Source organism: Vidua macroura, chromosome 1 (assembly GCF_024509145.1).
Source record: "Vidua macroura isolate BioBank_ID:100142 chromosome 1, ASM2450914v1, whole genome shotgun sequence".
Taxonomy (NCBI): domain Eukaryota; kingdom Metazoa; phylum Chordata; class Aves; order Passeriformes; family Viduidae; genus Vidua; species Vidua macroura.
Genome location: NC_071571.1, coordinates 27,181,975 through 27,195,742, shown reverse-complemented (window position 1 = coordinate 27,195,742; position 13,768 = coordinate 27,181,975).

The following is a 13,768-nucleotide window of genomic DNA, read 5'->3' as shown; positions in this document are numbered from 1 at the left end:
CCCACCAATCTCAGCACCCAGAGGAGCAGTGGAGACGTCGCTAACACTGGGAGATAGGCACTAGGAGGTGTGTGTAAAAACATTTTATCTGCATTAACCTTCTTTTTTAAACAGTTAGATCTGGACTAGTAGTGGTTAGAGTGCTTCACTTCCAGTTACGCTAATAATTTTTTAGCTTTACCCATATAAGCAAGCAAGATTTTGAGTGTAACACTCTATAGCAGCAGAGAGAATTCTGGGGCAGATTGATGAGAAAAAAGGATAAATGACTTTTTGAGTTATATGAATAGAAATACATTATTCTTCTCTTGGTACATCAAGTTCTGAAAAGGAAATAGAAAACCTTGAAAGCTAGATACACTCTGGCTTCAAATCTTTAGAAAAATGTGTAGAAATTAAAGAAAAGGTTGTCATTACCTTGGAGGCATTTCTTGTTATTTTTAATTAAGAAATTCAAGCTAGTTTTGTAGGATAGTTTTATTTAGAACAGAAGCAAAAATCCTAAATTTAGTAAAACTGCACTATGTGCAAAGCAATGTGATTAAAGAAATGAATCAACAATTATAATTATTATACAAAATATTTAAGTATTTATGAGCATGAATAAAATTTTTATCTGAACCATAATGGCAGAAGTTGTGTCACAAGGGTGACCAGTTGCACTAATTTTGTCCACCTAATATTCCAATGAGCTAGAAAACTGTTCCATGTGGACAGACATCTGGTTAATGCTAAAAAAATACTGACTGAGCAGACATGGTAAAGAAGCCTGTGGGCTAGTTATGGAAAGTATTAGATTATGAGCAACTGGAACAAAAAAGTGCCTGAAATGAACTAAAAAGTCACTAGAATTAACTGCAAAACACTGTAAGATAGAAGTAGGGGAAGAAAGAAAAGCAAGGGAAAATATGTCATAAAGCAATAAGCCACAGCAAAATCTGATATGATCAAGAACGTGACAAAGCATGTACTGTGAGGCTTCCTCACGAGCAGAGTAGAATTATTTCAAAAATACCTTACATTGCGATAGTTAATAGACAAATAGTGCCTTTAACTAGAGCTCAGCAAATGCAGGGACAGAATAAGCAAAGAATTGCCTAGCAGTTGTACAATGTCTTAAAAAACAACTTACTAGCAAGAGATGAGTGGAAAATTGAAATTAATCTTTAAAGAATAATAAAAAATGCAAAGCTTTCACAGCACCCTGGCAGGCTTTTTTTCTGCATTTACACTCTCAAGCCAAATATTATTTTTGTCAGGACTCCCTCGGCCAGCAGTTGTCCACCAGCCACTGTATCTGGCAGACTTCAGTGGCTTTAACTTTTATGATGGGGACCAATTTGTTTTTGAAATTGTGTCATCTCTTAGCATCTACTGCCCTTCTGGTTCCAGGGTGGTAGGTTAGAAGCAGATCTGGGGTAGGGTCTACAGGAGGTACCGTTGCCAGAAATCATAAAAGACAAGAAGCAGGGGAGCTGGTCGACCTTCATTTTCATCAGTGTGACTGTTCCCTGAGCAGTGAGGATCACAGCACACAGAGAAGCACCTGAAACATGCCTGCAAACCCCACAGCATGGAGAAAAGAGTCTTGACCTGAAGAGAGAGGAACAAGATTCTTATGAAAGGAGGATTTGAAGGAATGTAAAGGTCATCATGTAAATGAGGGGAAATATGAACAGTCTAAAACTCCAACAAATTCAGATATTCCATGTTCCTTCAGAATAAGGCAAGAAAAGCATGTAATCAAGTGCATGTAGACAAAAACAGACTTTGATATATGGTCAGATATATGGCCTTGAAGAGTGTCAGGGCAAATTTCAGCTCCAATATTCATGATTTTTACAATTAAAGCAGACCCCCTCCAGGCAGTAGAGAAAAGAAAGCAGTAGAAGTCCCATCTGGCAAAGTATTCAAAACAAACTGCCTACAGCAGCAGAACATTTGCAGAGACAAACAATCCTGCTGGCCAGGGAGGGCATCCAGTTCCTTTCCATTAGGGGGTGCAGTGCTGCTGGTAGGCCAGGAGGTCTGGGGTGACACCTTTGCAAAACTTGCCATCATGACAAATTGTTTTGCTTGCTTATACTTTCATTGATCTTTATGCAATTTAATATAGTTTTAAAGCTTCAGCTAAAATTGGATGCCATATATTTACTTTCTAATTTAAAAAAATCTGACAGTCCTTTGGTAAAAAGCCTTATGTTTTCAGTTGCAGGTCCATATCTTCATCTATAAGAGTCATGCAAATTTTCTGTAGACTTTGGTGATGTAGTTGCACCTGGATGTCTTCTTTAGCAAAACAAATACCTATTTCATAATCTTTCAATAGCAAAGAGAATCAGGTTTCTGTTTCTTCTCCACAGAAAATCACTATATTGCTGCAAGATGAAATAGCTCAACTACCAGGTTTGGCTTCACCACCTATAACCAGAGCCTACAACATGACTTTCCAAAACCCTCTTTAACACAGGATTCTCATGCACTGGACTCCCAGGCAAAGTACCTCGAGGTAAAATTATGTCTGTAGCCATAAAACAGGTCCATTCAGTTTTGATTCCCAAAAGTTCCCCTATGGTTTAATGAGAACAGGGGACAAGGCTTGAGCACCAAGTTCTGTGTATGTGTACAGTGATATAGCTGTGTGAGCCTATGGAAAACAAACCACAGCCACAACAGTGGAACAATTTATAAGCAATCGTGTTGTTAGGAAAGGGTAAAACAATTAGGGAAAAGCAGCAAAGCTTATTTGCATAGCAGAGGGCCAGAGCAGCAACACAGCTCTTCTGGAAGCATGTAATAGCAAATGATTCCAAGGATAAAAAAAAGGCAGCTTCACTGAAGTGGGTATAAAAATAACTCACTGGTCAGCCTGACTCACCAAACTAGATGAGACATTTAGGTAAACATATAAACTTTACAAAACTTCCTAGCATTAAACTCCCTAATTATTGCAATTTCTTCTGTTTCAAAAATAAAAACTGGAAAAAAAAGTCTGGGTACATGGCAAAACAACAGAAATTACAAAAGCAATGACAGGTTGTGAGGACCTTAAATGACTCAGGAGATCAATTAATAGACAAAATGTGAAATGAAGCAATACAAAATAATCTTTTTCACAGTATCTGCTTTGATCTTACAGCTTGCACTAGAAACAGCAGTTCCAGTGAGTACTGGGCTATGAAGAGCAGAGAGCTGCTACAGCATTATGAGATTGTGCAGCAGCAGCAAGAACAGCCAGGCAGAACGAGCTCCCACATTTGCATGTTTTTTTAATGCAATTCTAACAACTGTTGAAGAAACAACAAAAAACAGAAAGAAATGAGAGCATTCACAGAACATGGACAAACAGGTGTGAAAACCCACAAGCATCTCCTCCCAGAGGCAATACCAGAGAATTTCAGATTCATTACAATGCAGAGTCCACGAAGAATGCTATGGTATCTTGACAGCAGTTTAATTTGAAGGCAATAAATGAAGTATTTATTTCAACTACAAGGGGAGAAATAGAAAAATATCAAGGTCATAGAGGATCTGATATGTCTGATTTCATATCATCAGTTGCAATTCTTAAAAGACTTAAAATTTTACAAATAAATGAAACATGCTTCCTTGGAATATACGTACAGTAACATAATATTGTAAATATTTTTTTCTGCTCACTTTTACAGAAACATTACCCTTGCTATGTACAACAAACATTTGCACACCACCTTGTAAGTGAAATGGCCATGGCCTGAATGCCAAGGATGGCTCACCCTGCAAGAGCTGGGAATTTCCCGGGCAATGCACAGATGGAGGCATTACAAGGCCTCTCTGGGCACTGAGGGGTGTTTTGTGCTGGCTAAAGGAGAGACAAAGGAGAAGTGCAGCTCTGTTAAGGCCAGATGTGCCATGTTAGTTGTTCTCAGTTCTGGAGAAGACACTAGTCCATGGGCCATCATTAATGCAGCTGTATCCACAAGGGTTCCAGAGGATGCTGTTAATGACTTAACTACTCAGGGAAATGCACCTATGCTTCCAGGTGTCACTGTGGTACTTGAGATGCTGCAAAACACAGACAGTCTGTTAATATTTTCTTAGAACTTCATATATGTGTTCTATAGAACTGTTTGACTTTTTGAAAATAACATGTTTATACTTCTGTGTGCTTTTTCAAGTACATATTGTATGGAATTGCTTAGTTTCCTTTTAACCAGTCCAGTAAAACCAGGTGCCCCCATCTTTTTCACTGCTGTGAAGGTAACAACATCAGTTATTAAAATCCCATTGTGTAGACTCCCAATGTTCTTACCTTAGAAAAAGAACAAAGACTCAACAGTTTCAAACATTTTTCCCTCTTCCATTAAAAGCCCCCTGGTAGTCTGAGGTAAAAGCAATTTAATAAAGCCTCCTTCTGATGTTTACAGCTTTAAAAAGAAGAAAGGATTAACTTTGGAAAAGTTTAAAAGAACACTAAAACAAATTGGGGGCATGTTTTTCTGTCACTTTTGTGATGTCCTCTAAACACTTTCACATGCCATCAGACCAATTAGCCAAATGGAGACCTATCAGTGAAAAAACTGAGCCAGAATGAGTTCATTATTTAGCAGGAATAGCACCCTTTCAAACAATACTATCCAACTTTCATTTCTTTGAATCAAAGAGGGACTTCAAACATGTTAGATTATCAGCAAAGAACCATAACTGACAAAAAAAAGTGATGGACCAACAAAAAAAGATTAATCAAACAGAGGTGCAAATGAAAGCAATGAAGCTTTGGCAAATTTTTTTATTACAAACATTAGTCTTTGCATGTCCAAACACGAATGACAAACAACTTCACAACATTTTTCAAGTGCTAATTATCAAAAACTTTAGACTCCTGAAAAATTTACTGATAATTTAAAACTGATCTGCTTGTATATATATAGAGTTATGTGTGTGTGTATGTATATATGTGTGTGTGTGTGTGTGTGTGTGTGTGTTAAGACATGTACGTGTGTTACTGGAACTACCAGTGTGTTACATTGTCTTGGTACAAACCAGGGAGGAAGAACAAAGTGTTGCACCAGAAACCTTCCTACAAATATAAGGTGGTTTTAGTTTGTGTATGTCCCACATCCATTGCTGGGGGCCTAGCTCTGGAAACCATACTAATAGTACCATTAATAAATTATAATAAATAACTATTACTATTAATGACAAATGGATATAGGAGCAACTGCACACAGGGTACTGGCTATCTGAGTAAGGTACCAGTGAACCCAGACATACTTTTAAGCCCAAGATATAAGATAATTTTTGAATGTGTAAGGCCTGAACTTGGATATATGGATTGACAATATATTTTCAAAGTCTTCCCCTTTGAGGTCCTGACTGTAACAACCACATTTTCACTCTTACAAAAAACCAGAGAGAATTCAACACCTACGAACCCCCAGGAGATATCCAGGTGTCCAGTGCTCTGCCTTGCATTTTTGAGGGGCTGAAAAAAGTAATGACACCCTCTGGATAAGTCTTTGTTGAAGTGAAAGATAATTATTACTTTTTAAGCTTAATATTATCCATTACGAGTTCTGATCGTGTTTATAATTATTTTCCTCTTATCTTAAAAATCAAATAACATCTCTCTCAGAAATTAAAATACATTCACTACCAAGAAAAGTAAGATCTCTTTTTACTATAAATGCTAAGCACAGTTCAACTCAGTGTGAAACCTCCCAAGAACAAAGGTGAACACATTCAAATGCATTACCAAGTTAAAGTGAAGAAGGAGACACCTCCCTTGGAGCAAGTGGTTCCTGTGGTATCCTGGGAAGGTGAATTTTCCAAGTCCAGGCCAGTTAAACCTGTCCTTTACCAGAGGTTAGTCCTAGGAAAGTTAATGTTGGACCTGCAACAGAAACCCATGTACAGAAGAATAATTTTGATACCTTGTTTATAAAACCAGGTTCTGCCTATTTTGACATTTGGAGTCTACAATTATTAACAATATTGCCAGAGGTTTTGTTACTCTTTCTTCACGCCAGTGCTCCTACAATGCGACAAATACTTCCAATTCACTCCTCAGTAACAGATGGGTATGAGAGCTCCTGCACTGAACACATGAATAATGAAGAAGGCATACTTTTTGGACCAGAACTACACAACTGAAGTGTCTCTCCTGCCCTCTGCTTCTTTCTGTGTTGATGTTATTCCTACTTTATTATTGTCCTTGCAAAGATTTTCTTTGGAGAGAACACTGGAATTAAATTACTTTACTTTTGGCTGGCTGCAAAACTGCTGTCAAGTAACCAGTGTCACCAATCTCCCTCACAAACTAGATAGTAGATAGCTTCTAAGGTAAACTTTGCCCAGCTGACTTCGTCTAGCAGTGCTGATGCTGAAATATGCACTGGACTCATATAGGAGGAGAGAAGAGTATTTGGCAATAGGTATTAAAATGAAGAGACATTCTAGCCAGTGAGAGCTTATATGTTTTGAGAATGAAAAAAGATAGAAAATGAAAAAGGAAATGAACGCATGGGTAATGTCAATATTTCATATTTGGTTATTGGAGGGCCTCATTACCTGAAAAGTATTGAGTCTTTTATTGTGAAAACACCTTGGCTGGCTCTGAAAAATCTTATCTCTGTATCCATCACAATCTTTAGGTGATGAATATTTTGGAAATGACAAAATTACTTTTTTTTTTTTTTTTTCCTGGCAAAGGACCCACCTAGTCTAACCTACTTTTTCCACCTAGACACAGTACCTGAGTTCTTGCAACCCATTCAGCATTCATCACCTTCAGCATCAATGGCAAGCTGTGGGTCTGGCAAGAGCAGGACAGTGTCTTTACTGAAGCATTGGGGAACTCTTCATTTAATGACAGAGGAACTCTGCTGCTGTAACATCCTTCACTGGTAACTGTGGTAGGCAAGATGCAGAGTAAAATAAAATAAAATAAAATAAAATAAAATAAAATAAAATAAAATAAAATAAAATAAAATAAAATAAAATAAAATAAAATAAAAAAATAAGAAATGAAATGCAATATGAAATGAAATTAAGTCATTGGATAGGGAGAAGGAGGACATATCAGCTAGCTCTTTCCCTGTAAGAAGACTGCCTTTTGGAAAATCAAACAGGATGCACCATTCGGCAGATCCTGTAAGTTTTAAAGAATTGTGATTTTCCCCCGAGCCGGCGCTCCCGGCAGAGCGCCCCCAGCGCGGGGCCCTCTGTGCCTGCAGCAGGCGGGAGCGGCCAGCAGGCGGCGCTGCGCCGCTCCTGCCGGAAGCAGCGGCGCTGCCGCGTGCTGGAGATGAGCGTCCCGAAAATCCTGCCGAGACGCTGGCTGTGTAGCAGACGCAGAAATAAAATCAGAGCAGTGTGGAGATTTAAAGACCCGGATTACTGCACTGGGAAGGTCCCAGCAGAGACCAAATTTGCTTTTTCTATTCCTTCTCTCATTTGCATCTCTTTGTATACAGCATTTCACTATTCACTACAGTACATCTGGCACATGCCTGCTCTGCCAAGGTATTCCCTGGCTTTAGCTGTCACCGCTGCCTCTGCCCCAGCCCCTTGTGCTGCTTTTTTGCTGATTTAGCACTCCTAGAAACATGGACATGGAAAATTGCAGGATATAGATCTCCCATCTGATATCAGATAAAGATATGAATTCAGGGCTGAACAAAGGGGACTAATGACCTTTAAGTTCTTATTCATGCAGCCCCGTGTCTCTCTCACTGCCAGCATCTGCAGCTGAATCGTGACACATGGTAAAAGTCTAATGAACCCACAACAATTTTGAGGAAAAGTTTCAGTGCTATGAATAAGCTTTAAAAAGAAGCTGAAAGTAAAGTGATAAGACAGAAGGAAACAATACAATGACGTTTTCTGATGAGATGATTCAAAGCACGGTTCATGCTGCTGATGAAGAGCAGGTACAATCACATGCACCAATGAGCAGCTTCTGTAAAGAAATGGAAGAAAGGAATAAGAACCAGAAGTTTAATAAATTTTTTGAACATTTTGGGGAAATGGAGTCATAAAGGCAAAAGCGAATCCTGGGTAAAAAGGCCAATCCTATGAAGGGAGTAGCATTGTTGCAGAAATTAAAATCTGCAGAGTGATTTTGTTTCTCTTACTCCCTGCAGAAGCTCAGCAAAGTGGACAAATGGTACAGGAAAGAAGCTTAGACACAACCATTTACTACACATATAACAGTGAGGCCTTTCAAAACAAGTGTCTAGGTTTCCATTAAATACCACATCTGTCTTTTGGGTGTTAGGAATGATACAAGTGAAAGACAATTGCTCCATTATACACTGATTTTTGCCCCCTTTGGATGAATTTTCAATGGAGTTTTATCAGAAATTCAGGGTGCCAATGCCATTTTCCACTTTATCTTAATGTTCCTCAGACCTCAGCTGAGTCACCACAGTTCTGAAGGATTAGAAGTCTCTAGCCCAATTCGTACAACATGAGGCAATTCTCTTCTCTGTTTCTTGCCTAAAAAGCTTATGGTATAACTACTGTGTACAGAAGTTTTTTACACCCTCAAGTAGGCAACAGAGAATATATGCAGTAGCTTTTCTTTATTCCTATCCCTTCCTGGACAAAATTAACAGTCACCACTTGCTAAACTAGTTATATACTTTGCTGGATTATTTCAAAGGTGAAAAGAATTTAAAGATAATTAGAAAAAAAGATACAAACCAAAAAAGAAATATTTCCTTAAAAATATTGCAGAGAGAATACAGAGGTGCTCAGATGGCTTGCAGGTCTAGAAATGAGTCCTGGTGGACAACACAGTGACCATGCCTCAGCTGCAGACCCTGGCAGAGAAGCCAGCTGCACATAGGGCTGCATTAGGAACAGCTTGAAGGAGGTTATTAGTCTACTCTTCTCAGCCCTGAATTGATCTCTACCAGCTTCTCAGAATCAGAACCTAAAGTAGTAAACAAGAATGGCCCCTGATTCCTTAATAGTAATAAAGAAACATATTCTTCTATTCTATTGCAATCTGCATGGACTAAACCAGATTATTATCATGATTGCTGGTGTTTTTTGCTATCTGTATTAGGTAATTATCATATTGTCTTTACCTGTCATGAAGGGCTCAGCTTTCAAATATTTCATTAAAACCAATAAATATTATAATTTTAAAAATTCTGTAAGTCTCTTGAGAATAAATTCAATATTACTCTTTTCACCCTTAAATATACATTCAGAAAATGCAGGGGATGTAATAGACTCATGTTAATCTTGCTGCTAGTAAAGCTGATTATAGCCATGATTAAGCTGTGATACTTATTTATGTGTCATGAATACTGATACTTCTATGTCTGAGCCTTCTCTGGATGAATGTACTTCTAGAAAAGGCAAGAGAGACCTTTTCCACATCATGTGTATACCCAGTACCTTACCCTTACCTCCCCACCATCCTCCTAATACATACTGCTTATTTTTTTTTTCTTTTAAAAGTCCTTGAAAATAAGCTGGACAGGGCTGAAAAGTCCTCTAAAAAGGAATGAACAGTCATTTTGGTAAAAACTCGTAGCTTCTTTGCACTGTTAAGCCACCTGGAGCTCCAAGGACAAAAAAGCTGTTCTGATGGTCAGCTTGTCAGCCCCTATCCATCCTGTGAACAAATAGCACATTGGAAAACTATTCCTTTGGCACTGGCTTAGCCTCTCTCTAAAGAGGAGACATAATAGAATATCATAAAAACACCCTCTCCCAACCTCTCCTGAAATATTGTACAATCAAAATCGACTTGCTTTTCCTTCGTAGCTCTCACTCTATTTCACAGGACTCACAAAAGCATACTGATTATGAGTTGATTCTTCGTACTCCTTCTTTTCTCCAGGTAATACCCTGTCTACAAGCAAGAGAATACAAGGCTTGGGTACACAGAGAAGCTGGTATGCAAGAAGCCAGAGGCTGCATTTACAGTGCATTAGCCATTGCCTCATGGAAGGCCAGTTTGCACTAAAGATACCTTGAGGGCTTTACTTACTCCCCTTTGAAAACAGGCTGTGCTCCTCTAAGGGTTAGAGCAGACCATAGGTCTGAATCCTTCCTCAACTTACTAGACAAACTTACTCAGAAAGAGTAAATTCATTTTTTTTTAAATTGCCTGTGTGATTTTAATGATGGTGGTGCTCTGACATAACTTATCTTCAAAAATTGTTGCTTACAAGGATAGTAATCGCACTAAGAAATTTCTTTTTTCCTCAGAGGTGGCAGCAAGTATTTATATGGGGGAATAAAGTGTTTCTTTGTAGTTGACCATTTTGCTGTGTGTGTGTTATATCAGTGAACTCAACCAGACTTTCCAGAAACAAATAAAATATCAGGTTTGCAGTAGAAATTATCAGGGGGAGGATGCTTATCCTGTATATTGCTTAAGGATTCTACTGGATAAAATATGCTGCAGAACATGTAAGAATGTAGGGCTATTGCCTCAAATACTTCTTTCTTGTAATGAAAGCAGATGTCAAGGTACAAAGGTGCTCTTAATGACATAGCAACAGCCATATAAACTCAAATACATATATATTTACACTTATTCCTTGGAAAGAAAAGAATCTCACCCTGAAGACATCCACAGAAAACCAGGCACCGAAAGCTCTCCTGCTTGTGGAGCTCTTTTTTCCCAGAGCCTCAGTGAGGATGGCTCTTTGACTATACTGTCTCCATTCTTTGGCTGGACTGTGATGAAACATTATTCTAAAAATTCTACTCATCACTTAGTTTCGTAATACACAAGAAAAGATTAGAGAATCCATGATTTGTACAACACCCCCCACAAAAACAAACATCATGCAGACAGATACCCAAGTTTTCATTCTCTTTTTTAAAGCACTTCTTTTCTTACTGAGGTTAATTGAAAAAGTGAACCAGAGAAAACTACAGCTGCACTTCAGCATTACCTAAACAGTAGAAGAGGCAGTTTTCCAGTATTAAAAAATGTATGTTTATTTACAAAACAGCACAAATCTAATTCCAAATGCAGCTCACAAATCTATGTCAAACAATGGATGCTGACCATCAAAATGGAAAAAGAACAGCAGGACAATAATAGGAAAAATTGGTATTTGTATTTTAAAAAAACCTGTTACATCATATGTACTGAATCTGTCTTAGCAATATACAATAGACCAAAATAAAAGTCAGAAATCAAGGACACCTTTACCTAATGCTTGTAACTACCAGAGAATTTCCACAAGAGAGCAGCATCTACTTGAATTTGAGAAAGAAATGACATAGAACTGCTCTTTTCCCATCCTTTCCCCTCTTCCATTATTATTATTCCACTGCAAAATGATAATGAATGCAAACACACCCAGGCTGTTGGTAGGACAGCAGTCCCTGAATGTCAGGGAAATGCCATCTCACTCCAAGCTGACAAAGTAGAAGGTGGCCACATGAAACATGATAACTAATAAGAAATTTTATATTAAAAATTATAAAATATGGCTCACCATGAAGCTTCTAAAGAACATATTCATTTATAGTAAAGGAATATATTTTTGTTAATGGATCACAGATATATCATGGAACACTTAAATCCATCTTTAGGGATATGTATCTGAAAATATTTTGAGGTGGTAAGACTCATTATTGTTTCAAGAGCATTGGAAAAACTAAGCATGAGTAGAAAAAGATTTTTTTATCTTAATTTTGTGGAAACAATGCTTTTTCCATTTTACTATGCTGGGAGTTTTACACTAGTAGCAGACAAAAGTATGAGTATTTCTATGACCTTTATTCCTAAAGAAAGAATTTTTAACCTCTTGGACATCAGAGGTTTTTTTCCCCTGAAAATTCTGGAAAAAAATTCCACGCTTTTATAGATGTCTTTAGCTGCATGCTTTCCACACTTCCATAAACCCTTTAATTCAGGTGAGAACATTACTGGTCTAAAGAAACAATCATAACGCCTCCAATGCCCAAGCAGAACTACAGAAATTCAGCTGTTACTCTGCAAAAAGAGGGACCAGAATTTTCCATGTTAAAGCAGAAATAATTGCAGTATCATTGAGGAAGAAAATAAATATTTTGGAGGACACATCTCTGTTTAGGTTAAAAAACTTGATTAAAACTCTTCATTTAAGGAGGAGTTTGTGTGGAACACAGACACTTTAGCTGGTCCTGTTAAAGGGGCCATGACCAGCAGTAGGCTAAAATTCTTTCTATTTATAATTAAGAAGCCAAAATATCTGACTGCTCCCATTAGCATCTCCTGCCAGTGAATTATTGTGCTGAATGTGGTTTCCACCAGTATAACACTCTGTGAAAGGCAGGCCTCATACAACAGAGATTTAGAAAATGCCAGGAGGCCAAAGAGAGAGAGAAAAAACACCAGGCACACACTTAAATTCAAGCAGTGCTTGGATGAGAAGGATATTTGTATAATTTTGAAAGTGATGTAGAAAACAGCTATCACAGATGTCAATTAACATTAAATCAGTTGCAAAACATCTACAGATATCACACAGGCTCTTCCTTCACTTCGCTGCATTTGGAAATCACAGTATTTCTCTTTATTTGGGCATGATGCTTGCTCTCCCCTCCCTCCTGTCCCTGCATCTGGGGAGACAAGCCTTCTGTTATATATGTCTTTCAGATTCTGTCTTTGATATTAACTTACAGAATAATGGAAAGAACTACGAAGGGACAATCATACAGGAAACAAAACAAGGATTTCTGATCTTTTTTTCCCCAAAAGTAGCAAAGAAATTATGCTACAAGAGGTGGGTCATCAATAAAGAAAAAGCCATCTGGATGGCTCTAGCTGTTTGACTAGCTTTTTGTCTTTCTGAGGCTAAGTCTCAGAACCTCAGAGACAACCCCATGAAAGAAATTTGTGGCAAGATTGATACTTGAGAAGAATGCCTGTCACATATAATCTTTTTCAAGAAACCAACCATGCAAACAACTGCAATTTGCATCTTCCAGTCTAGAGATTGCATTTAACTGTGCCAGAGCAGCTCATAAATGAACAAATAGTCTTAATGTATGATTTTGTTTTCTTGGTATATCCTAAATATTTTGGACTTCAGACTTCAGTAAATGCTCACTCTCCATCAGTCCAGGATCACTAATGTGACCCAGAGGACTCGTTAGTCCTCAGCTCTGTGCATAATTAGGCTGTGTCAGTCTACCAAAGATAAAGAGCAGGAAAAAAAACCCAAAAAAACATTTACAAATAAGGCCTTTGGATACAACTCCATCAGAAACTGAGGGTTTTTTTTCCCTTATAATTGCAGGTTATTTAAAACAACAATGACAAGGATATAGCAATGATTCATGTAATATGTCTTCCTATTCCTTAAATCAATTCAAAGATGCAAAATTCAGCTGTTCTTCATGTGCAAAATAATAGGGTCCTAGAGATTTTTTTCTTTTCCATTAATCTTTATAAATGTAGTTTTATTAATATCTGATAAAGAAGCACCATTTTTTATTAGCATCATTTAGATGTCCTTTTGTGCTAGAATGGTTTATCTGCAAATGTAATCTACTGCTCTTAGAAATCTTGTGGCTGGTGATGATCACTGCTCCTCATAATCCTTCTTTTTGCTGAGAAGAGCTTCATCACAAATTCTAAGGAACTTTATATGAAGGGTTATAATGGTTTTGCAGTCATTAGTAGTTTATCTCACTATGCTATTTTTTATAACAGACTGCAGGCATTTGCAAAAGATGTGAGTGCAAGAGAACTTTGTTTCTTGGGAAATATATGAGTCTGCTAGGTTGAGACTCATTTCAGGACAATCTATGAACTGGACAG